Raw genomic sequence first — 27,115 nt, 5'->3', positions numbered from 1 at the left:
AAGAAAAAAAAAAAGCTTAAAATAGATAGTCGATTAATATTTATTAAATAAATCACAGATAGTAAAGAAGTATTAGAAGCAGCCTGAGCTGAATCTAACTCTCCCTTGTCTCTATCAGCCAGGCAAATTATAGCTCAGGACCCACTCAGGGAATAGAACTCTCTTGTGAAGCATCTATTCCTTTAAACTAAGGCCTTAAGTTTTCCCAAACCCTGTAAATTCCCAGGTTCTTCTATATGGATTTATGCAAGAATGATTCCAATCCACTGGTTGGCAAAGAGAACAGTTTAATAACTGCAGAGGAAATATAAAATTCTATTCAGAATACAATGAAAGCTGTAGGGGATTATGTATTCATTTATCTTGTAGTACAGAAACGCAAATCTTCAAATAACAGAGTGTTGCCATGTCAGCTTCCTCTGGAGAGTTGAAAAATAAACTGTGAAGACAGCAGAATGATGTGATTTGTATCGGAGTCACTGGAATTGACAAAACCTAAATTCTTTTTTTAATTTATTTATTTCAGTTAACAAATGACAAATTTTATAAACTAGTAGCATACAATATGATTTTAATGTATGTTCTGCTATGCAAAGCCTCAATTCTTCATTGATCTACAGGATTCAGCTGATAACGTGAAGTCTGTCTACCTGTGTTTTTACATTTGTGAAAGAATTATACTACTTTATTACTCAGGTTTTTTTTGAGATTCCATATTCTAAAATTATGACTTTCAACCATTAAATATAAGGTAGTAGAAATATGGGGCAAAAGTTTTTGCAGTTTTGTAACAAAAAAGTAGATAAATGCAATAGGGAGTGCATTAAAGAGAATAGAAAGATTTTTTTTTAAAGGAACAGGGAAAAAAAGAAGAGAAAAGAATGTAAAAGAAAGGAGAGAGGAAGGGAGACTGAAAGAGCAAAGAAAGTGAGGAAAGAAGGGAAATATTAAAGTATTTGATAGAGCTTCCCTACCACTCAGATGCTTCTGTATGTGCAGTATTTCAAAGCTCTTCCTAGGTAAATAGCAATGTCTTTCCTTTATATTAGCACTGCTGCAGCTGCTGTTGCTCACAAAGAGATTCACAAATCAAAATAGAATCAGTTAGCTTTTCAATAATTCTGAAAAGGTAGGAGAACATTGCCAGAGAAGGATAGCACTCCAGTATCCTAACATGGAGTCTTGTTAGCAAAACAAAGTGTGAATTGCTTAGATAATTCCCTGCTGTTGGTAATTCCACTGGGTGCCGCCTGTGCTATTTCCTCTCTATAGACCAATGCCATTGAACAGGAGATGTCAGAATAATATGAAAAAGTTGCTCTTTTGAAATGTTTAGTCTTTTGGATTTTTTTAAAATGTCAGCATGATTCATACCTATTGGTTCTTAGCCTGGAGCACCCATCACACCAGGAACTGAGGAAGCTAGACCAGGATGTGAATAATGAATGGGCTGCATAAGCAGAAGTCTATACCCAGTCAATAGTAAAGGCATGTGCAGAGTTGCAGGCCAGCATTTTCACAGATTCTTACTATTATTCTCTCTCTCTCAAGGGAAAACAGGAAAACTAGGAAGAGCTAGCAAGAACTAGCAAGAGCTTGAACAAACGCCTGGACTCAGATTAGAAGACTGCTCATTTGTCTACTGCTTCATTCCTGGAAATCGCACTGGAACTGCCTGATTAAGGTATTTGGAAAAAACAAATTTTGATGCATTTTGTTGATTATCGACCTCCTTTATCCATCCATATCTTTTGATATGTGGTGACAGAGCGGAGGGGGTAGTATTTGTGCCGAAGATTAGAAGATTGAAAAAATGTATCTCTTTCAAAATTTTTGTAACATTAAGGGGAAATTAGTGTTTGTCACATCTTCTGAAATTATCACTAGTATTAATGTTTTTGAAATGCTAGTTTCGTTGGTAGGGCACTGGCTCCTTGTATAACATGTTTGCTTTCTCCCACTGTCATTTTGTACTACATCAAATCCAAAGTTGTCATGGTTCATTATCTGTAGATGATCTTGAGCAGCCTTGCATTCTAAAAGAATATGCCATGGCAGCTGCCTCTGTGCTTTTGTGGCCTGATGCACGGATGATATTTTAGCAAGAGTATTGGGGGAGGGGCTAGAGGAGAGAGCAGAATTTGTCTCAGACCAATGTTTCTTTGCACCATGCTGTGTCTCATTCTTTCATACATGCCTAATTCAGCAGTGAAGTACATATATCACACTGTGACTATTACATACCTAAGAGTACATAATTGGGGTTGTAAAGTATCCGTTGAATGTCTTAACTAATGAATTCCATCAAATTCAATTATCATTCTTAGACTCTTCATTAACCAATCAAATTACTCCTTTGGTATAAGTCATTTCTAAGACACGTTTATTAGACATAAACACAATTCTATGAAGTAAATGTGATGTGATTAGATTATCTCACGATCTTTACTTTGAGTCCCGTGCTACTGAAGTTTGGATTTCTAAAGAATAGTCTTTCACATTGCTTCCATTGTATACAGGAGAAATAACACTGCAGTGTGAAGCTCTGTCCTTAAGACTGTTTTACTACTCTATCTTAAACTTTTTCTTTTCCCTGAGGAAGTTTGCTACAGTGAGTCACCAATGCAAAAATACATAGAAATATACCAATCATATATGTCTGTAAAATTAACCTGCTTATTAAATAAATATATCTATAGACATGCCATACTGAATCATAATGTTCTTCACCTTTTAGGAATAAATAATTTCAGTATTATTGTTGAAACTTTTTTTTCAAATTATCATTTCTTTACAAGTAATTCTGGAAATGCATATACCCAGTATTGATAGTACTGAAGTTTTCTAGGAAATAACTGCCACATTACTAATTTACATTGGATATTTCAATCATTTTACAATGAAGGGCAGGTGCCTAATGTCCTTGCAGTATGATTCTTACCATACAGATCTTAAAATATTTCCACTTGTTCTCTTCTACTTTGATGTCTTTTAGGAACATTTTCATCTTCTGTCCTACAACTATTTTGAGAAGCATCTCAAAATGTGATCTAAAGCCAACCTACAAAAATATGTGCCTGGGTTCCATGCCAAACTTAAGTCAGAATCTTTGGGAGTAGGCCCTAGGACCAGAATTTAAAATATGCTATTAGGTGATTATAATGTACTCCAAAGTTTAAGAACCACTGCTTTACGAAATGAGAGCAAGGAAACAACTGATAGAAGAGCATTGTAAAACTACAGACATATAACTGATATCAAAAATAAAAACATGAAAATCAAGTTAAATTTGGATTTTAACTTTTTTCTACATGTTTTCATTTCTTGGGGCTGCACTAAGGATTCTAGGATGTTTATTTCCTCTTTAATATAAGTCTTAAACATTTTAAATTAAAATTTTAAAATTTAGTGTTAATTAAGGATATTAAGGATATGTATGTCTCTTATTTAAAAGCTTTTCCAAGTTGCCTAACAATGATTGATATTTATAATGGTTAAAGATATTAAATTCACAGTTTGCATAATTCATTATTATTTTCATATTTGAATCTTTAGTTTTACAAAGCTTTATAATAACAAGTCTTTTAATATCTTATGTATCTAATAAACACCACTTTTTAAAGAATTTCAACCTATGTTTTTGTTATGGTGTCCATTGTGATCAACTACCTGGGTGTCTTACTTTCAAAAGATGCTTTATTAATACAACTAAATTGAATTCTTTGAGCTTAGATTTGAATATTTCCATGTTATCTAATGTTAGTAAGATAATTTTCTCAGTGCAACAAGTAAGACATTGTTTCCCAATTTAATATACCAAACTCTAAAGTAAGTATATACCCAAATGAGAGTTAGGGGACAAAGAACTGTCTTCTGAACCATGAAAAGACAGAATGTCATGATTACCTCAGGCACTGAAAGGCAGCAAATATCAACATTAGTTCTAGTAGAAAGACTGCAGAGAATGTTTGACCCATAAAATTAATTTTTGCTTCCTGCATAGCCAACTCCATGGAGATAAAGTCTAAAAAGGGAAAATGGTCAAAATCTTTGGTTTGTAGGTTAACTTACTTTGTAAACTAAATATGTCCTGAAAATACTGGAATAATTTAAATTCTTTCCATGTCCATAAGAATCATTTTATAAATCAAAAAGTCTTTTGTTTTGAGCTAGTTTTAAGGTTGTATTTAGATTATGGACAGGCACTACTGTAGTTGGGTTGTGTTTCAAAAGTTTTATTTAGAAGTTAAATATTTGGGACTCAAAACTTATTTTCAAATAGAAAGAATGCTATACATGATGTTTCATGCCCAGATTCAATATTATGAAATCCAAAAAATTATATATAGTAAAATTATATTATTTATAAAACTAGAGAATGGAAGTGAAGAATCATTTAAAACAATACTATATGATCCTCAAAATTAAGCCAATTAGATCAAAAATATTAAATTATACATTTACTTTGAATATCAATGCTAAAGGAAAGTAAATTTGCTTATAAATAAATGAGAAATTAAAAGAGATGGTAGGATATTTTTCTAAAACACAGAGAAAGTGGGGTTCTAGCAGAGCAGTATTATTCCCCTGAACAAGGGAAAATGAGATGGAAGGGAGAGATGCCAGGTAGATTTAGAGAATCAAAAGCAAAAGGATCTCAAGTATGGGTGGCCAGCAGCATCGAATTAGCTATTAAATAGAAAATTTGCTTGTAAATGGTATGTTTATAATCCAGAAGAACAGGTGGATTCAATTCTTTTTTGTTGTTTGTTTGAGACGGTTTCACTTTTGTTGCCCAAGCTGGAGTGCAATGGCACGATCCTGGCTTACTGTAACCCCCACCTCCCAGGTTTAAGTGATTCTCCTGCCTCAGCCTCCCAAGTAGCTGGGATTACAGGGATGTGCCACCACGCCCAGCTAATTTTGTGTTTTTTGTAGAGACGAGGTTTCTCCATATTGACCAGGCTGGTCTCAAACTCCTGACCTCAGGTGATCCACCGCCTTGGCCTCCCAAAATGCTGAGATTACAGGCGTGAGCCACCACGACCAGCCTCAATTCTTTAAAAATGAGTAAATAACAGGCTGGGCGTGGTGGCTCATGCCTGTAATCCCAGCACTTTGGGAGGCTGAGGCAGGTGGATCACAGGCCAGGAGATGGAGACCATCCTGGTCAACGGTGGATCACGAGGTCAGGAGATTGAGACCATTCTGGTCAACATGGTGAAACCCCATCTCTGCTAAAAATGCAAAAAATTATCTGGGCATGGTGGTGGGTGCCCATAATCTCAGCTACTCAGGAGGCTAAGGCAGGAGAATTGCCTGAACCCAGGAGGCAGAGGTTGCAGTGAGCCGAGATTGCGCCATTGCACTCCAGCCTGGGTAACAAGTGCGAAACTCCGTCTCAAAAAAAAAAAAAAGAGTAAATAACACACCCATTTAGAAAGCAGCTGTGTAGAGGAATGGTTAAAGAGAGAAAGTGAGCATGCATGCTAATTCAGTGAGAGCTAATGCACCTCTGGCCTTCTATCAGTGGCTTTTTCTCTGAGTGGATTAACTCCTTACTCAACCCTTTAGTGAGCTCCATTTTCTACGGAATTCTACCCTTTGTTTCTTTCTAAAAATTCTGCATCAAGTGAGCCACATTTACCAATTTGCTGCCTTTGTCAGCACAGTTGTTCATTTAATTTACGAAATATTTATTGAATACCTACTATGCAGTCAGCACTTTCCAAATTTTGTTACTTTTAGCCCAGACTTTAAGACACAAAGAATATTTTGTTGTATTTGAATTTTAGTGTTTTGTATTTTACCATTTCTCTTTATTTTTTGTTTCTTAAATTTGGATAGTTGAAGGGAACAGAATGGAGGGCTAGCAGTGTGGATAACCCCGAGAAGAAGACCAAAAAAGGAAGTACCTGTCTTATTCCTCTATTCTTCAGATTTTAAGGAGGTCTTAGCAGTGCTCAGTAGAGCCCCCAACACTTCCACTTAACCTTAAAAACAATTGTTAGAGATGGAAAGACAAAGAGAACTATTTGCTCATGATAACAATTCTCTATTCAAAGTGAAGAAAAACTAATACATTCAAAATGAAGACCTGCAATACAGAGCACTTTTTGAGCCGATGTATCTTACTACTAGGCTAATCTATGTATAAGAAGCAAGAAGTCAGAAAGGCATCCTGGAAAAATGGCCCATAATTCTGCATCAACTGTAATTTTCAGTAAAATAAAAGTCTAAATCTCCATTACTAGTTAGTTTGAAGTATAGAAGATCATCATGTAAGTTTCCAAAATTCCTTCTAACTCTAGAAATTCTGCTGGAGAGACAGATGAATAAGACTGGGAAAAAAGAATGGCTCATCTTTTATTGAAGAAAGATGTTTAGAGGAAGTTTTAAATATAAAGCACCCCTTCTTTCCGTTCCATTTTCAAGATACAAGAGCAAAGGATGAGTGTCGTCAACATTCAAAGAAGTGTCTTAGGGCAGGAATGAGCAATGTCTATGTTGAGTTATCTGAATCTATTTGGCAGCTTCTGAAAGCTACTGTACAAACTTGGACTCAACAAGAGGATGATGGTATATTCCGACAGCCTTATGTGAATTTTCCAAATGGTTTTTTCACCCGAAGCCTTAGAAGTGATACTTCAAAATTGTATGACTGATGCTGTAACATCAGTTATACTTATGTATAAACTTGCTTGATAATATTTCCCATACTTAAGTTTCCAGTCAATCTGTCTTTGTTTCTTACACTTCCCTGATCCAACAAATCTTACCCATCATGCAGCCTGAGTTCACACCTTTGTTTATTCAACAATTTTATTAAGCATCTACAACATCAGTCATTCTTCAAAGCATCTTGTCCAGGCCTCTGACCTCATGGAGATTACATTCTAGTAGAGAGGTAGACCATAAACAAGGAACAAATATACAAATAATAACACCCACTAAAATCTTGTTTATTCAATAACTTTAATCATGTTTTTGTTTAAATTTTCTTCCTCCAAGTTGTTTTCAGTAAGTAATCCTACTCTTCATTTTAGTCTCATTGATTCTTACGGTTTTTAACATTGCACTCAAATAAATATAATCCACTTATTTTAACTCTTTTAACATTTTCCATCATCTTAAGTGGAAGGGACAAAGAAATTCATAAATTTGCATATTACATAAGATGAATTGCCTGAGAAATCTAATACATATAGCTAGACGTAAGTAATACTAGAGTGGCTCCAATGCGGCCATTTTGGAATCAAATAACTCACAGCTCAGGCCTCAAAGCCATCTTTTCTTATCATGAGATATTTTCTTAATTACATTTGCCAGTGGCTAAATGTCCCATTTCAGCACATTGGAATGCATTTTATGTAGTAAGTTGTCCATGATCATAAACTATCTGGCAAGAATTTATTCTAATTATCTCAACAACCTCCTCCAGGATCTCTAGCTTAACCATTCTACATTTACTATGTGTACTTGGCACAAAGACAGTATAAAGCTTTAGCCACTAACCTGTTTATAAATTTTTCATACTATTCCAGGATATTAGAACCGGATAGTCATTTACATGTGTACACATATAAGTGTCTGAATGTACATCCTGAAAATGCAATAGGTTATATCTGATGATGGTTCAAGAACTAGAAGGATAATCTTAAACGAACACAAAAATTTTACATTTTAAGTTATTGCTAAGAAGAATAGCAATGTAAGAATTTAGATAGCTGAAAAAGTAAAGACTCAAGGCAGTGCAAAGTTCCTATATTTTAGGGTACTTAACTAGCTGTTAAAAAGGGCACCTCTCTGACGTCATTGAAATTTCAAAAATTTGATACATAAAGATGTATCAGTAACAAGTTTGGTCTTTAGCAATATTCCATTAATGATACTGTCTTTTTCATTCAGTGAATCCAAGAATAATAGTTTTCAGGCCTAAATATTTACAACCACAGTTTCATCAAAATGCAGAGAACATATATTTTATTGAGTATGCCTTTATCTAGGACAAATCTTAATAGCATCTAGAGACAGAACAACTACTAAGACAAATTACTGAGACAATTATTAAGAAATTTGTGTAAATAACTTTATTACCTCTTAGATTTTAAAAATTCTCAAAACAATTACAACTTTTACATACCTGTGATGGTTTTTTATTCCATGGACAATTTTTCAGGAAATTAAAAATTCAGAGCACTCTAGCAACACAGTAGTATATTTACTGTTATGGTATCCCCATTTGATTTATTTTTTATGGAAAATACCCTAATGTTTTTATTTATTAACCTATGCAATATTGGCTGAAGTATAACATAACTACAGTAAAGTGAATAAAACATACATTTTATGTAGCACAATGAGTCTTTTTTTCTCTTGCTTTTTGGCCATTTGATCTTGAAAATTATTTTTTTAGTTATTATGATGATGATTTAATATCCAGAATATACAAAGAAATCCTACAACAAAAACCTAATGTGTCTATTTATTAAGATAATTACAAATTAGAAAACAATGAAGAATAGGATTTAATTGAATGGAAAATATATTAAATGTTTGTATTCATGGAAGAAACACACAGAAAGATGAATTATAATTTTCTATCAAATATACAGAAAATTAGATGGAGTTTTTGATTCAGAATAGCTGACAAGTTGACAATATGCTAATGTTAAAAATAAGCATTCTTCTGAAGTATTTAAATAGAAACATAACAAAAATAATCCTGGGTATGATCACTTTGTTAGAGATCTGGATTCAAATTTAGATTCCACAGTAGAAAAATAATTAACAGCAAGGTGGAAAGAGCAACAAAACCACAGTTATTTACAGTTTATAACATAATCTTGTAAGAAAAGAAGTTCAAGGTGCTAAAATTAGAAACAAGAAGGAAGCATCAAATACCATTACAAGACACACTGTACACTGAGGACCAAAAAGCAACTTATTGAAATTGTAGAAAAGAACAATGAATGACATAATGCAATATTCTGAGAAGATAATGTTGAATTTTCTTCTTGAAATTTTTTAAAAGACAGCTATTTATCATTTGTGAAAAACTGTAATACAGTTCTGTTTAACAATGAAGAACTACACACTCTATTACATCCCAATTCTCACATATTTGCAGATAAGTATTGAAACTATAGTTGGTATAATAAACCTAAATTTCTGAAATGTGAGCACTATCACAATTTTCTAGGTGTTATTATACAATCTTGTTATTTAACTGTAAGCAAGGGAGAATCTGAGAAAAAACTCTTTCAGAAGAATGTATTCTCTTTCTAAAATGACTCCCTTTAAAGATGGCAGCTGAGTAAATAGAATAATCAAATTGGTCATTTGGGTTTGGTGGTTATTTTTATGTTATGTAGAAGGAGAAATGACCATTCTCTGATGGCATCTAAGAAAATGCCTCTGCGAGGATAGAATTTTTACCCCAATCACAATTGCTCATGAACCCCTTTCATATCAATGGGCACATTCCAAGTAGAAGATACGATAATAAATTCCTCATGTTCTTTTAGGACTTTTAATTCTAAAAATATTGGGACTTCTTATATACTGCTGGTTAACTTCTGAGTATGAATGTAAGGAAATTCTGTTTTATAATTTAGTTTTATATTTTAGGGTCTTGAATAAGACTTTATAAATCGATTTATGATCAGTATCCTTCAAGTTTACTTTGGATATCAAATGTTCACTTTATTGAATCTACTTAAATGAACAAAAGAAGGAATTTCAAAAAGTATTCATCCAATAAATTGTAGTTAGGAAAATGTACATTAATCTAATTTTATTTACCAAGAACTTTGTCATGTTCTTCAGAAAACACAGTGAAGGAGGGAAAAATGAAAAACAGAAGGAAAGGGAAATTATATACAAATATAAAAATTATGTGCAGTTTTGCATGCCTTTTATGTAACCTAGTATTCAAAACGTATCTGGTTTTATCAGATTCCATTATGTTATGGACACACAGACTAGTTTCTTCTAACTAGGAAGAACATTCAAACTGAAAATCTAAGTTAGTGTTTTTCTACTGAAAGAAATGTTGCTGGTGAATAGGGAAAATGATTTATGTGCATAAAACTGACCTTATAAAAAGAATTTCTGTGTTCATTATAAAGTTGAATTTTATTGCTCTGAAACATTTGTTCCAGTTTCTTTTTGTAAATCTCTGATATACCATTAGTCTGTAGATCTCTGATGCCTTAGAATATATAACAGTTTAAAAATATCTATTGTGCTTTCCCAAAAATTCTTTTATTAGTCAGTAGTTTCTTGTGATGAAACAGTGACAAGAATTTCTTCCATGGTTACAATTTTTTTCAGTGTTTTAGCTAACATGTTTTACAAACTGAAAATTATCTTTGCCTTTGATTCAGAAATTAAAAATTAAATATATTTATTAATTCACAATTATATCTCCAAAGTAAAATAACGGTTATTTGGTTTCTAATGCTAGCAGTTCTTGTTTATATTTAATAGAATTCACATTTCTCCTGACAGGGAAAAAAAATATTTCTCCACGTTAAGAAAGCCTTTGCATTCATGTCTTCAAACTAGATATTTTTGTTCTGGAATATAAATCATCTATCTATTTTATATATATGCTGAAATTTAGTTTGCGCAACAGAATATGTATCTATCTATATGTCTCTCTGTAATAGAATTCTGAACTGTAATGAGTTGTTCTCCATATACATGAAGGATTAGATACATATCTTTCTTCTTTCCAAAAATTCCATCAGCATTGTCAGTCTCAGAAAACAGGTGGAAAATTGCCTTAATGTTTCTGATATCTCTTATTAAACATAGTCACAATGCAGAACTGAAAAATACTTAAGTTTTATGAAGCATAACCATGAAATAATAATTTTTTTAAACAAAGGACTCATGTATCGAAATTTATATCCAAATGAGTGTTGTCCTTCACTGTGGTCACCTTAGATTTCAGAAATGCTTCCATCTTTCAAAACATTTTGCTATCTGTTTGCAACTTTCAGAACCAGTTTATGCACCAGGAAGCAGTCTTTGACAAACACCATTGTGAAGATGTTATGTCATTATGATCAGTACAAATGAGGAGGCGGCCTTTCTAAACATGCAGAACATTTCTTTTAATGAGTCTGTGCCCTCTCCAAAAGAAATACGCATTCATCAAGTACACTTTAATTCGAAATGGTGTGTGCTTTTTAGACAAAAAGATACATCTTTCACGAAGGAGGAGTACTCTGAGGCTGATGGACTCAGGAAGTCACGTGTTAGCTAAAAGACCTGATAGGCTATCCCCAGAACATTAGTTAAACCTTTTCAAGGTTTGGGGAAAAAAGAAAGTTTTAGGCTGAATCAATAAGACCACTTTTTACTCAACTCTTGTTATATTACATAGTTATATCCTTATCCCAGACAGGATATAAGGTCCTTTCAAGAACCCATGAGGCTATATATGACCTTCCCCTGCTACTTCTCTTTATTGGAATATAAAACTTTACTTGAGCCTCCAGTACTCTGCATACATAGTTACCATTTGCTATTGACTCTCCATTAGGGAAAATAAACCCTAAAAAGCCAGCCTCTGCCAAGCTCAGATGGGCTCACTAATGAATTTTACTAAACATTTAAAGGAGAGATTTTACTGGTTCTCTACGATCTCTTCCAGAAGATAAAAGCAGAGGGATTATATACTAACTCATTCCATTAGGACAGAATTACATGAATATCAAAACCAGACAAAGGCAATACAAGAAAAGAATAATAATAGACCAGCATTTCTCATGAACATAGATGCAAAAGTCCTCCACAAAAGCCAGCCCATAAGCCATCATGCCCTGTGGAAAGGTAGTGAAACTGTAGAGGGATGTTCTGCTTTCCATATCAAACCATTCATTTATTCAACCAATATTTACTTTTGTGAGGTTGATTTTGTGTGGTCAAGAAATCAAACTTGTCATACCTCTCATTCAGTCAGTAACTAATTCACTTATTGAATCAATATATATATATATTTTTTTGAAACGGAGTTTCACTCTTGTTACCCAGGTTGGAGTGCAATGGCGCGATCTCGGCTCACTGCAACCTCCGCCTCCTGGGTTCAAGCAATTCTCCTGCCTCAGCCTCCTGAGTAGCTGGGATTACAAGCACGTGCCACCATGCCCAGCTAATTTTTTGTATTTTTAGTAGAGACGGGGTTTCACCATGTTGACCAGGATGGTCTCGATCTGTTGACCTCGTGATCCACCCGCCTTGGCCTCCCAAAGTACTGGGATCACAGGCTTGAGCCACCGCGCCCGGCCTGAATCAATATTTTTTTAAAGTGTACAATGCATTAGCATTATACCTTGTGCTGGGGGGATACAATAGTCAGCAAAATAGCCAAATTCCTGTCATCATGGTTTTACATTATATTAGAGAAACAGACAAATAACAAGATATTAAGCAAATACAATAAATATATATATATATCTTACTTATTATCTATTTCTCAAACATAATGTAAGAGATATAGTAAGATTTATATTATGTATAATAATATTATATAGATGTATAATGTAAAGTATGCTAGTGATATATGCCAAGAAAAAAGCAAGAACTTCACATGTACATAGGGGTGAAATTTATGTAGATTGTTCAGAGACGGCCTCATTGAGAAAATGACTTTGCATAAAACCCCAAAGGCAATAAAGAAAAGAGGTTTGATAATGTTTCCTGGAAGAGCATTGCACACCTAAAGAATAAGACAACAACAGAGGCTGGTGTAGAGCGAGTGTGGAAATACGCTTGGAGCTACAAAGTCAGAGATTTAGATGCAAATCAAATCATGCAGAGCCTGTGAGAAATGGCAAAAAGTTTTTATTTTCGGCCAAATGTAATGAACAGCCTTTGGAGAGTTTTCAACAGGGAAATGCTATAAAATGATTGACTATTGTAAAAAAAAATTATTCCAGTTTCTGAGTAGAAGACAAGATTTATATGTCGAGAGTACAGGCATATAGAACAATAGGAAGTTACTGCTGTACTCCAGGTGAGGGAGCTACCAGAGTTGGGAATTTTGATTAGACTTGTAGCTCTACAGTACTGAGAAGATAATAGACTTGAGATATATTTTAAAAGTAGAACCTATATTTTAAAAGTGGAATCTAATATGATTTATTGATGGATTGAATATGGGAAATAAGAGAGAAGGAATCATCAAAATAATTACCCTACATTTTTTCCTCAAACACTTTGGTGAAGCCATTTATTCTGATGGGGAAGACTCCAACAGAAAAGGGTAGGGGAGGAGAAAACAAATTCTGTTTTTATGTGTTAGGTTTGAAGTCATCCTTGGACTTCTAAGAGAAGTCAGTTAGGCAGTTAAAATATAGAAGGCTGAACCTCAGGGGAAAAGACGGGGATGAAGATATCAGATTGTATGAAGTAAGATAATCTCAATAGCAAATTAAAGAACACCTTTCAAAAGTTTGTTTAAATATTACTGATATTTTTTGTCACTTTATATCTATGTATTAAATCCAACTCTAGGGAGTACCAAGATTTATTCAGTAGATAATTGATATCAAAACCCTAGGTCAGCCTCTCTGGGACTCTCTGGGCCTATGCCCAATGTCTCCAGACTTTGTGCAGCATCTCAAGCATCATATCCTCCCACAGCAACAGATAAGGCAGAGTCACTGCAAGGAGAACATGCAAAAGAAAATGGTTCTTTTTAAAGTTAGCTCTCTCTCCTAATTGCAGAGAAGAGAGAAAATGTCTTCCAGAAAATTACCAGTGGATTACCCTAACGTCTTCTTCCAGAGCTACATCAAATGTCCATCTCTATATCATCCTCTGCAAAAGGGAAGTGTATTATCTAAATTTGAGAGGACAAGTATGAGTTATTACTTGTGACTGAGGTTCCGTCATCAAAGAAAAATCTAGGACGTATTGGGAAGGTAACCATCCACGTCTGCTACAGTAGGCATCCTTTTATAGATCGTTTTTAAAATCAGGACCAAATGATGTCCCCAAAAATACACCAACTGTGCACTCAAGATATCTTAATTCTCTGCATATAAAACTCTTTAGGGCTACTGGAAGAAACAGATTATATCAGCCTGAGAAGGGAATAGATAGATCTATTGAATCATAAGTAGAACAAGAAGAAATAATAAAAGAGCTTATAACATTCCTAGAAAAGTAGAAGAAACTGAATTTCAGACACTAAGTTTCTGGGTTTTATACCATAATTAGAGATTGTGGGATGATATTTGAACATTAGCTAGTGCACCTGAGTATCTTAGGTGCCTGTGAATGCTGCCATTTACCAGAAGCCTCTGTGAGAAGGGTTAATAGGTACCAACTGTTCATTTTTTCCTGAGACTCTCCAATATACCAGGTGCTGTGCCTGGAGCAAATAAAAGGCAGGCCTCATTCAAATCTCTGATGGTGATCTAGGTAAATAAGTAATACATTAAATATTTTTTCCAAAACTCTCCTATTATTGTAATTTTTTCTGACTTTAAAAACTATAACCCAAGCAATCTATTGACATTTAAATCACAACTATCTGGTTTACACTGACTTTCCAGACATTTACTTTGTTCTATTTGTTCTATTATAGAAAAGACAATGTGAGTTGATATCTGCATGTGTTTTTAAGTACAAATTCTTATCTGTGTCTGCCATGTCACACTGTATTGTGAGAAGTCCAAAATTTAGGTTCTTTCTTAAATTTAATTATCTGGTACTTTCCTACAAAACAGTGTGTCTCCTATCAACATTTCAAATTTCATTTTGTTCACATATCTTGTGTGTGTGTCTCCTTGATACTGATAACAATGCCTGAAGAGCTTATCTCCTCTTGATTCTGAAAATGTAATAAAGAAGGAAAATGCAAAGTAACAGCCATATGTGCCAGTTATTCAAGCAACCATCCAACTTCTGCATGAAACTAATATTGGGGGAATATGATATGCATGCTGCGGCTCAGGCTCATTCATGTCAAAGAGAAATACAGATGGCAAGGGTGGTGCTGCTTTGACACATACATGAAGGAATAAAGTATTGAAATAAAATAAATGAATGTGGTCTTATGAGAACCTTTGTTTTACTTAGAAGGCAGTTTCATGCATGTGGTCTTGTTTATTATATTACTCTTTTTACTTCAAAACAACAGCATTTGTATTCTTATCTAACAGTTTATGAATACAAATAACATGAAAATCAGGAGATATGTTTACTCTTTATTTTGATTTTTATTCCACTTACTCCACTTGAATATATATCCAAGTAATCATCAAAAGTAAATGGATATTTGAGGAAAAAAATATAACATGAAAGAACCTCTGAGAAGTTGCATAGTTCTTGCCTGGCTCTAGGCAAATTTATAATTTGTAAAGATCTTCTAAAGAAGAAGTTTGTATAACCTATTGTAGAAATTCTTCCTTATTTCTAACTCAAATTTTTTATACTTTATATTGTTTGTTGAAGTTTTTTCTTAGAAAATTTATAATAAAGCATCATATCTCTTTGGCCTATAGCAAATGAAAAAAATCTTACATTTAATTAATGCAGAGATTTTAAAATTATAGATCTCTGGATAACTCATTTTGTTTCCCTTGTATTTTACACATAAAATTAAACATTGATTTATAATTAAAAGAAGGGAAGAATTTATGATTTGCAATCATTTTCTGTAAAAGAAGAATAGAATTAAAGATCTGTCACTATTTAAAATTAGAGATTAGGCATTTTTATCAAAGAAAATTCTCGAGAAATGATTTTGATTTTTCAAATATGATTAGAAAAACTCAAACATCCAGCTTTGGCCTTTCTTTGAACTCTTTTTTGCTAACAAGTTCTCCTACTCTCATAGTTTTAAGTGCTGTTTACAAAATTGATAGTTGTACATTTATAGATTTTTTAGAAATGTGTTCATTTTGTGGATAAGCATCTTTATACCAAAGTTATTTGGCTTTGTGAAGATTACTGTTTGAAAAAAGACTGAACATTTTGTAATGAGTATCATTACATGAAGAGCTATTATTTCCTGGAACCTTTATTCTGCAGCCTCAGAACATAGATCAGGGGCCCTAGCAAGTTAAGGGCCAGGCTCCTCATCAAGGTCATTGTCGTCTTTATACCACTGCCCTTTCCCCAACTCAAAGTCAGCCTAATAGGAAGATTCACTATAGGGAAAGAAAAGGAACAATGCCTTCTTTACTAATGCCCTGCATAGCAAGTAACAAATTCCAGGTTATGATTACCTCAAAGTCACTGTGGAGACTTGGAATATCCAAGAGTTTTAGAAATGGTTATGATCAGACACCTGCATGTGACCCCAGGCAAAGTAGCTGAGCTCTCCAACATATTGTCCTTTATACACAATTATTAAAAAGTGTGCTCAAAACATCTCTAAGATAAGATACGAAGGTAGTTATTGTGTTTCCAAACTGTTTTGACTTGTACTTTGTCAATAGCCTGAGGCTATATTAAGATATAACTTTTCATAAACAGTGGATGGCCAGGGAATCAAATTAGTGACTTGTGATTGGTATTTTGAATAAAATAAAATAGAAAAAATAAAGGTCATAAGTTGCACCAAATGCAGTGAGAATCAGTATTGCTTTGAGAAACTTTGCATATGAAATTGTGCTATAAAATGTATTTCTTACCATATGTAAAAGTTTTCCAAAAATGTTTAAAAGATGTCTACGAACTGGACCAGCTAGTAAAACATGAAAACTCCTAAAAAAAAAAATACCTCTCAAAGATACAGAACACAGACTAGCATTGAGGACCACTAGAAAGAAGCAGTGCAGTGATGATCTTCAGGGTCTGTGATAGCTTTGGGTAGTCTTCTTGTTGCCATGTTGCATTGAGAAAGGTAGCGGAGGTATAGATGTCATGTGGGTGTAATAAATAAAAACTCACATATGTACACTCTGTTGGACACTTATGGGAAAAAAGCAAATAGAATAATGTGTCCTTATTTAGTTTATGTAAGAACTGCTTTTAGGTATCTTTCCTCAGAATTCATGGTACTAGGATGACTGCAGAGAAAATTATCTATGTGTTTCTTCTACACACTTTTACATTTGCTCTCTGGCATTTTTTTGTTTGTCAGCAAAAAGATGGCTACTGTATACTAATAGAATCCCTGTGCATCTACCCACAGCTCATCCCTTCTGATGGCTTTATATCTAATTACTTAAAGCCTGTATTATGTTTCTCTATTTTCTAAAATAGAATATGAAACTGTCAGACCTAAATTATCCTGAATCCCAATCTATGAAAGGACACACAATGATGGGAAAAATATATTCCTTATCAGAACAACCAGGTGTTCTCAAATATTGACTGAGCTGCCTAATCATTTGGGCAAAGTATATCTTGCGAGAAAAGACAGTAATGTTCAAATTCTTACATTTTTATTTTCCATGAGTTTGGTGTTTTCCTTTCAGAATAATAATTTTTCATGTTCATATAAAATCAAGTTGATGCGTCAAGTCAGCCATCCTTAAAGGTATGAAGCCTGTGACATTAGGTCCTGTGATGTTGTTTACATGTTGATTACTGGCATGGGTGCCCATTCAGAAATTCTGCTGTTCAACCAGGACTCCACTTCTGTTTTTCTAGAAGCAATTGCATCTCCATAGAATCTATCTTCTGGAAAGAAAACCTTCAAACAAAACACAGTCCACACTTGTTTATGTTAAGCCACATTAAAATTTTAAAAGGCAAACAACAGTTTAAAAGTATGTACATGAATCATATGAAATTGCTGATATTTTAGTTTTTTTGACCTATAAAAATGATGATTTCATATAGCTCAATCTCACATTACTTTTCTAAAAGCAAGGCAATATTCTAAACCCAATAGGCAATTGCTTTTAAATATCCAAATTCTTTCAGTTCAGCTGGTATTAGAAGCACTCTGATGCTTTTCTTCATTCTCATATTTAACAAATATTTTCCCAAGTTTCTACTATGTTCAGAGTACCAGGCACCTGGTAAAGAAAAAAAATAAAGCTGACACAACTTAGTAATTATGAAACATTTTTCTGATGATAGTAGGTTGTTGGCAGAACAAAAAAAGTTATATGTTTCCTTTGCTCATAAAATGACCCAAAAATTTATAACTCCTTCAAATGTGTGTTTTTTCTTAAGCATTTCCTCAACTTGGTATTGTTTTTATCAAATTGCCTTTATTTCCTCCCGAGTAGATTCACTCTGAATCGACCTGTCAGTGTACTTTAGTCTCTCCCAGGTGTTGTTCCCCAATTTTTAATGTAAGAATTAGCCTGTCTCTTGAACATTTTTTTGAAACATTAACAACGCACTTAAGTCTTTATCATTTCAATTGCACTAACCATGATAAATAAAACATTTGTTCTCATATGTTATTGTTCCTTCAGTTTTGAGGAGAGAATAACAAGGGGATGTCTATACAGTTTGTCATTCACTGAATAGTCTGCCTGATGTTTTATCTAGCTCTTTCACATGTACTTGAGAAGTTGCATCATATTTTGTTTTCTCTTTTCTTTGCTTTCTTTTTCTTCTCCCTTTTTTTATTTTTCTTTTTGATTGGCGAGCATTCTTTTTTCTAAGGATGATATTTTTGAAACAAATGCATCCCACCATCAATACCCGATGCTGCAGAGCTTCTGGGTTTTGTTTTTGTTTTTGTTTTTGTTTTTCAGAGCTTTCACTTTGTTTCTCTAAACGTGGTTATCTCACCTGTGATTACTGCACTGACGCTCCCCAGTCTATATGCTGAATACGGTAGGGCAATTCATGGAAGCCAGCGATTCTCCACCTTCACTTCACCCTGGATCACCTGGGGAGTTTTAAAAATACTGACACCTGGGTTTCACTCCCAAGATTCTGATTAAGTAGGTCTGAGCCAAAGCCTGGACATTAGGATTTTTAAAATCTCCCAGGAGGAGCTTAATGCACAGTGAAGCCTGAGAACCACTGATTACGTTTTAACAAGAATCTCCAGGCATAGCCTTGTGTCTTTGACCTCATTGAAACCAGGCACAAACTTTGGAATAGGCTAAAACCTCATGTCTATGTCCACTTTTAGAAGTTCATTTTCATAATTTGTTGGCTACCATTTATTAAGTGTTTTCTATCCGCCCAAAATTCAACAGAGTGGAGTTCAGATCTCAATAGGGGTGAGAAACAAAAACTATAATAGTCTTGAAGTCATTCTTTGGTATCCACTGCCAGATTATGCTACTCACCTGACAATTTGGGCAGCTTTCTCCAGAGAGTAATTAGCATCTGTGTAAAGATGTAATCACCTGAAGCAGCTATGTAAGCAAGAACGATCTCAAGAGCTTTCATTTCTAGCAGGAAAGAAATTGTATTACAGCAGCATTTTGCCAGCATATCTTAGAACATCAGTGTAATCAGTATTAGAATGAAGCATTGTAAGAATGAATAACAGAAGGAGATTAATTTCTATTAAATATCTACATCTGTTGGTTCCCCAAGGTAGATTAGGCGGGGACAAACTAATGGAGGATTTTCTTTAACCCGGCTTCCTTTCACTCCGTGCCCAATTCCTGCGGTTGTTGCTGAGGTTCACCAGATGGGTTAAAAAAATAAGAAGTGGCCCCAAACACGTAAGTAATCCCCAATTCACTGCTGTTTGAGTGAACTGTGGTGCTATTTGCACTTAGTCTTAATTTACATGGAAAATGACATCTTTTTGCTTAGAAACAAAGATAGTTTTCTTTCTCTAAGTAACATTACTCACTGTAGGATCAGAAACTTGCCTGAAGTCTCTGAACTGAACTTATCGTTGTCCATAATGTCACTAATAGCCCATGTCTATCTCCATCCACGATTGTTACACTAAGGTCTACAGGTGAAATTATGGGTATAATTTGACCTCTTTTTTACTACCTTCATACCATTTACTCGAAGAGGGTTGAAAGATCTCTGTAAATTTTTGCTGAACTTTATGCTTCGCTGCCTCAGCGCATTAAGTAAACCATAAAAAGAGGCATTAGTAGTAATTTTCAATGAAAATAATATCCAGCTTCTCTGAAGAGAATCCCTTGATCACCTCTATTGCCATGATTTTGGCTTAGAAAAAAATTAAGCGCTGACTTCTACCTTAAGGAAGGGTTGGTTTAGGATTTTATAGGGGAATCTTGCAAAGGCACCTCTTCCCTTTGACCCGTGTATATTGAGACCAAGTTAGAGAAAAGCATGAAATGGGAACTCTGCTAGGTTGCTGTTCTGTTTTGTCAGAATTTTGTTAAAGCCCTAGGGAAGAGCTTTAAACTTCCCTTGATGGTTATTTTAGAGACTAATACTCAAAGATATTCTTCAAGGTCCTCACAGTTCAGAAACGCCACATTGACACTGTTACCTATCAAGAGTTAGGTTTCCTAACACATCAAACAGCATATGCAGAATGAGCCCAGGAACAGTATAATTTGAGGATGCTATAGAGTTCTATGCCACACCCTACGAATCCATATACCTGCTTTTCCTACTCAACTCTAGTTTGCCAAAATACAGAAAATGGGTCAAATAAGTCAGAGAGATAAAGAACAAAAGAAAACTAACAAAAGCAGCCTGGGAAATGCAGTGCTTTAAAGGAAACTCAGAAACCGGGTTTGGATTATTCACAGGATAAATATAGACTGGTCACTGTTTGAAGAATCTTTTAATGCTAAGTCATAGAAACCATGTGAGCTAATCTCAGTGATTTTATCAAAAAAGTCACTGGGATATCTACAGAAGCCAAGGAGGCATTAAGCTTTAACATCTCAAAAAGAGAGAGATCAAAAGCAAATGCAGGGAGCTCAGCAGCAGGAGTCTGGTCTCCAGGTTTCTGGAAGTCTCCTAGAGACCCAACAGCCTATGCCTCTGCATCTCTCAGTTCCAATTCCAAACTGGCAGGAGAGTCATTTGATTTTTCTATTTTGGATAAGAGGCCCATCCTATATTAATTAGCAATAGCCAGGAAAGCTGTTCTTAGAACAAAAACATGGCCCTTGGGAATCATTCCTATGGACAGTGTGGGCAGTTCTCACTGAGAAGGACCTAGATAGATAACTGTGGAAGATTCTGTTATGACTATTTTCACAGTCCTTAAAATAAAAAGAGGTCATTAAAATATAGGGAAACTTATGTATCACTTTATTCCCAATGCCTTGGGCTTTTCTATTTTACCTAAATTGCCTTATTTCTTGACAGCTAGATATTAAATAATTATGCATTGAAAGAAGGTGGTAAACTTTGCTTTCAAAAATAGGATTGAACTGGTCTGTGAGAAACCTTGAGTTTCTTTTCTCTTGAGTTTCTTTTCTCTTGAGTTTCTAAGTGATACTTGAGGAGGAGAGTGCCCTGAAGGGATCTTCTGCCCTCCCAGAAGCCTTACCCTATTTATGTATCTTTCCCCTTTCTCTTCTTTCTCTTTTTTTTTTTTTTTTTTTTTGAGACGGAGTTTCACTCTTGTTACCCAGGCTGGAGTGCAATGGCGTCATCTCGGCTCACCGCAACCTCCGCCTCCTGAGTTCAAGCAATTCTCCTGAGTAGCTGGGATTACAGGCACGTGCCACCATGCCCAGCTAATGTTTTGTATTTTTAGAAGAGACGGGGTTTCACCATGTTGACCAGGGTGGTCTCGATCTCTCGACCTCGTGATCCACCCGCCTCGGCCTCCCAAAGTGCTGGGATTACAAGCTTGAGCCACCGCGCCCGGCCTTTTTTTTTCTTTTCTTTTTTTTTTTTTTTAAGAGAAATGGAGAAGCAAACAGTGAAGTTAGGATTAGAGGATAGGTAGTAAAGGCTGTGAGAAAGAAGAGACACATGGGGAAAAAAAGACCATGTTTAGCAGAGAACACTATTCTCAAACAAGGTATCCCCTCACCTAGCAGCCTCAGGGAAAGAGAGCCACTGCTTCAAGGAATAATTCTGGAGAAGCCAGACTGACTCCACGGTCACCCCTGTCTTTCTCTTAGTGTCCCTATTTCCTGAAATGACTTTACAAAAGCTCAGACCCTCAGTCCACATTTAACAAGGAAAGACTGGGTTGATTTAAATTCAAAACAAGTGACAAATTGGCTCATATCAGATCTTTGCCCCAGACCAGGTTTTGCTAAATCTGGGAACAAATGAAACAAAAGAATTCCAATAATCTGAAACAAAAGAATTACAATAATCTGAAAAGAAAAAGGAAAGAAAGAGCAGGATCTGAGACCCTCCCTCCAAAATGACTCTTGCTCTCTTCATAGTTTTTCTGATGCTGTCCTTGATTAGAAGTAATTTTATAAAGTGTCTGTTTATATCCTTCACTCACTTTTAAATGGGCTTGCTTTTTTCTTGTAAATCTGTTTTAGTTCTTTGTAGACTCTGGATATTAGCCCTTTGTCAGATTGCAAAATTATTTTTCCCATTCTGTTGGTTGCTGATCCACTCTAATGGTTGTTTGTTTTGATAAAAAGGTCTTGTTTGTAGATAGTAACATTGATGTTCTAAGAGCAGCAACACTGCGCACTATGTGACAGAACATGGCTTATTTTAGTTCTCTGCCCTATCAACTAACCAATAAATAAATTATAAAATTCAAATAGAAAGCTCTGATCCATCAGGTAATTTTTGGAAATCCGTATCTGGTGTTTTTCATCTACATTAGCACCATGCAAGGAGCAGTAGCATACTCTTGGCTGTGGTCCTAAGTGTTTTTGAACCTTCATTTGTAACACTCTCTCTAGAAAGGCAGCAAACCATTTAGAGGCAACATGATGACATTATTTATAAAAGGTGATTTTTTTGTATATCTATAGTTTCACTTTGGGGGGGTTGTTTTTAAAGAGTCTAGATCTTTGAGGTGTTTTCTATGTTTTTGTCTAAAAGTGGGAGACTAATACTGCTAATCAAAACCAGAAAAACCGTGGTGTAAACTGCTTCTGACAGCCCTTCTAATGACAAGTTCAATTCTGATTTATTTCATCCTTCCTCTTCTTTTGTAATCCCTCCAGCCTGGAAGAAATAGACCATTTTGGATGAAATGTATGTCTGTCAGAACACATGTGATTAATAGCAACTGGACTTAAATGAATCACACCCTCAATATTTGAATTTGTTTGTTATAGAGAGAATAGGTATATGTAATGCAGGATCCACTGTAGTACTTTGGCCGCTGAATTGAGGTGATTCAGGAATCCATCACTGTCATTACTTAATGTATTCCATGTTAGTGAGAATGGGGGAGGGGATCATCAGAAGGTGTAGAATGTTGCTAATATCCTTACAAAGAATTCATTAACAGCAATGTGATGTGATTGGAAAGAAAACGTTCTAATCTTCTAATCACACATTTTAAATAAGCACTTGCACTTAATTGGTGCCATGGTTTTGATTTTACAACTGGATATTATTTCATACTGAGAAATGCTGACTATTTGAAATGTATTGGTGAAGTTCAAGGAAATATACAAAATGTTTGAAGTGTGAAATAAATGCAAACATTACAAATATTAGATCAGATTATATTAAATTGGATTGAGGTATGTTAGAATATAGGACAGAGTACATCTCTAAAGTAATTCAAAACTAATTCACCATTACTAAGCTGTGATTTAGCTGCAAACAAAATAGATAGCAGAGTGCAATTTTTTTTCAGCTAAGCAATGGAAAGATAAAAATTGTAAACTTCTTGGAAACAAAGCACCTCCCTTGCTTTTTAACATAAGTGGTATTTAAAAATGACTTTTTAGAATTGCTTTAACTGCTTCTTTTTTCTTTTTCCTTTTCTTTTCTATTTTTTTTTTTTTTTTTCTTTTCTTTGAGACAGAGTTTCACTCTTGTTGCCCAGGCTGGAGTGCAATGGCACAATCTTGGCTCACTGCAACCTCCACTGACTGGGTTCAAGCAATTCTCCTGCCTCAGTCTCCCAAGTAGCTGGGATTACAGTCATGTGCCAGCATACCCAGCTAATTTTTTATTTTTAGTAGAGATGGGGTTTCACCATGTTTGTCAGGCTGGTCTCGAACTCCACCCACCTCAGCCTCCCAAAGTGCTGGGGTTACAGGCATGAGCCACTGCACCTGACCACCTTAACCACTTCTTAATTTGAATACATAAAGCTCTTAACCCTTAAAGGGTAATAAAACTTTGCCTCTGTAGTTGAAGCTGTCAAGACTGAGGTTGGATTTTCTAATGGTGCCTTACTCATATACATTATTTTGGGGCCAAAGGGATCCAATCAGCATTTTGTTTGAGAAGAAAACTTTTTGTCATCATGATTGAATGAATTAAATATTGTTGTTAGACCAAGTGGTTTATCTTTTACATCAACATCTACTAGGGGCTGGGCGCGGTGGCTCAAGCCTGTGATCCCAGCACTTTGGGAGGCCGAGGCGGGTGGATCACGAGGTCGAGAGATTGAGACCATCCTGGTCAACATGGTGAAACCCCGTCTCTACTAAAAATACAAAAAAGTAGCTGGGCATGGTGGCATATGCCTGTAATCCAAGCTACTCAGGAGGCTGAGGCAGGAGAATTGCCTGAACCCAGGAGGCGGAGGTTGCGGTGAGCCGAGATCGCGCCATTGCACTCCAGCCTGGGTAACAAGAGTGAAACTCCATCTCAAAAAAAAAAAAAAAAAAAAAAATCTACTAGTCAAATACCTATATACTCAGATTCTCCAAGAAATGCCAATTTAAATTCCCTAAAATATCTCTACTTACAAAAAATAAACAAAAACAAACTTAGCCACACTGTCAACAGGAAGTTTCAGATAAATTAGATAATTGGACAGTGCCTTTTCAAGAATTCTGCAAGTTTACAGTTCTAATGTGTTTGCCCATGCGATCCTTTATCTGTCCATACTCTAATTCATATGCTATTCTAGTATAAAACTTACAGTAAGCATAAGGGGCTCCAAGAAATTACTAGTTTAAACTTCAGTAGCTAAAAATTGGCATTATGTAACCAGTTAACCTATTTTATTGGACTAAAATGATGATATTTTACAAATTCTTTACACAGTATGAAATTCATATCTTAAAAAATATGTCCCTACCCCTTTAATGAAGCCACTGTCAGTAGTACAGAAGAACATTATGAAGTTTCATCATTCAGAGATAATTTAAAGAACATTAACTTTAGTTCCTATTATTAATTGGATTCAAATATCAATATTTAGTTGTTTTCTCTTCCTTTTGTGCACGTTTTAACTCTATTTTATAAACAAGAATACAGTTCAAACAATGCATTTAAAAAGAATCTCTGACTAGAGTTGAGAAGACTAAAGATGTTACACTGCTCTCTCTATAATCCATTCTAATGATTGGAACGATCGTGTGCTATTAGTGACTATATAAAGGCTCAAGGAGTCAGTACACCACCATTATCTGACTAATTGCTTTGCGAAGTGCTTTTAGAAAAACTGGAACTGAAAGGCACTCCCTACTACCAATTTATTGTTCTATTCTTAGTGTCAATGGTGCTTGAGAGAACAGCATATTGTGAAGTATGTTTTTCTGGTGATAATATTTTTGTCAAAGTGATGCAGATTTTAAAATATCCTCTTACTGAAAGGGACAAACGTATCATCTGTCTTTCCTGATATGAAGTTTATCCTCTGGATGTTGATTTCTTCAACTTTCTTCACTCAAACTAGTTTTTTTGGCACTTACTTTGAATTTAAAAGAAGCTAAACAGAGTACATGGATTAATTTCAGTGGTCGAATTAACTGAGACATTTTGCTTTTGGTGATTTCAGGGTTTTATGATTCTGTTTTGAGAGCATTCTCTGCTTTAATCATCTGCATGATAAAATAACTAAAATATTTAAGGAAAAAAACATTGCTACATGTTACGTAGAAATGTTTACAGATCACTTTTATTAAAACGTATGAAAATACGTATTTTGTTTCTCATCTCTTTCAAACAATTAATTCAATTGTATTATAGATTTACTACAATCCTTTGCTGTTTAAAAAAAATTAGCAGAAATAACATGGATAAAGTAAGCTTAAGCAAGCATGAAGTGCATCAGTGCAGCGTGCTCCCTCCCCAGTCGGAAGACTGTGAAATAAAAGCAATCATGGCATATGCTTGCCGCTCCTTTGTTATAATTTTCATTTATGAACAACTTACTTGCTCTTAGCTGAAATTTCTTCAGTAGGAGGAATAACAATGTACTTGTGATCTCAACATGAAATATTCCTCTTTTGGTTTTTTGCTCATTGCCAATTTTTTTTATTATGAAGGGAAATTTTGCTTAAAATAATGTCCCATCATTTCACATTTTAAAAAGTTTTTAAAATGAATGAATATTTGGCTTTTGGACCTCAATTTCAGTATCCAGATAGGGAGCTACACAAAAAATGTTCTTGTGCTGTTTTTATCGAAATGCCCTGAACTCTTGCCCTGAGCTTATTTCATTTATATTCCAAGTCTCCTGCAACTGTGAATCCAGTTTAGCATCACTAATGACTATATATTCCTTGACTCTCAAATTCAGTGAATCACTCCTTTGTGATCTTCCTGTTGTTGTTAAGGAGATGAGGAGGTAAAATAAGGCAGAAGGAGAAAAATGGGAGCCCCCATTTTGTTTGGAAATGATTTTATGAGATTTAAAGTATTGGATTTTAAAAATATATCTGTTATATTAAGATCAGTATGTAGTTTCCTTTTAAAATGAATACAAGATCTCACCTTTATGCAGCACTTTTCATCCCTAAGGAATGTTACAAACTATACAGAGCACAGAAATCACTTGACCCACCACTGGAGTGGAACACAGCAGTTGTTTAACAGATCACAACAATACTGCAAAATCATTTAAGAAAGGAATTGAATGAGAGAGTACAACATCCAAAAGAAACTACAAGGAGACTTAGAAAAGCAGACTACAATCTCTCAACTTAGAATTTGGCTAAAATATTCAGGCCAAACATTTTACCTATTTTTTTTCCCTTAAAAATTGTAGTGCCTTTGACCCAATGATTGATATCGTGAAATTTAAGTGTCTCTATCACATGGCATCTCCTAGACGTAGCCCCTTGGAAATTACTTGTCTAGAACTGATCCATCCCCAAGCAAAAAATAATTCCACTTAATGACTTGCAAACTTCACTCTTCTAGTGTAGCTGGC

General features: G+C 34.8%; 1 protein-coding gene across 3 annotated transcripts in view; it reads left to right on the top strand.

Moving 5' to 3' along the window:
• Positions 1 to 27,115, top strand: part of SYT1 (synaptotagmin 1) — a 566,577-nt gene that overhangs the window by 107,901 nt on the left and 431,561 nt on the right. For all 3 annotated transcript variants that reach the window (XM_010338453.3, XM_003927827.3, XM_074402517.1), the window contains exon 2: positions 1,552 to 1,684. The gene's annotated coding sequence lies outside the window, so the exon portion shown is untranslated. The remainder of the gene's footprint in view (positions 1 to 1,551; positions 1,685 to 27,115) is intronic.

Source organism: Saimiri boliviensis, chromosome 7 (assembly GCF_048565385.1).
Source record: "Saimiri boliviensis isolate mSaiBol1 chromosome 7, mSaiBol1.pri, whole genome shotgun sequence".
Lineage (NCBI taxonomy): Eukaryota > Metazoa > Chordata > Mammalia > Primates > Cebidae > Saimiri > Saimiri boliviensis.
This window is presented reverse-complemented; position numbering and strand designations above follow the sequence as displayed.